Source organism: Myotis davidii, unplaced genomic scaffold (assembly GCF_000327345.1).
Source record: "Myotis davidii unplaced genomic scaffold, ASM32734v1 scaffold1394, whole genome shotgun sequence".
In the NCBI taxonomy this organism is placed as follows: domain Eukaryota; kingdom Metazoa; phylum Chordata; class Mammalia; order Chiroptera; family Vespertilionidae; genus Myotis; species Myotis davidii.
In genome coordinates this window covers 929,057-929,707 of record NW_006285608.1, presented here as the reverse complement: position 1 = coordinate 929,707, position 651 = coordinate 929,057, and positions in this window count along the sequence as shown.

Genomic DNA, 651 nt, shown 5'->3' with positions numbered 1-651 from the left:
CAGAGGCCAGCAGCGGCAGGCGGGGAACGTTGGTTTCCTCCATCACTGATGCAAGCAAGCCTCATGTTCAGTTTAAGCTGCCTGGTTGCCGGCCGCCATCTTGGCTGGTAGTTAATTTGCATATCACCCTGATTAGCCAATGGGAAGGGTAGCGGTCATATGCTAATTACCATGTTTCTCTTTTATTAGATAGGATTGTCAAAAATGAAAGACAAAGAGAATATGAAAGGAGCAAGAGAATGACTGATCTCAGACAAGGTGAATTCCACAAAGCTATGAACAAATTTCAGCAGAAATATCACCGTTCAGAGAGAATAGATGATATATTCAAAGTGCTGAGAGAAAAAACAGCTGTCAGCTCAGAATGAGCAAAGGTTCAGAAATGAAATAGCTATGAAGGTATTCCTAGATAAACGTAAGTGGAGGGAGTTCATTACCACTAGAATGGACTCACAAGAAATGCAGAAAGAAGTTCTTCAAGCTGAAATAAAGGATGTTAATTGGTACATGAAAGTATATGAACGTATATATCTCACTGGTAAGGGTAATATATAGTCAAATTCAGAATATGCTATACAGTAATGATGGTGTATAAATAATTCTAGTAGTGTGATGAAAAGACAAAAGTATTGGCTAATGCTGGGAGTGGAA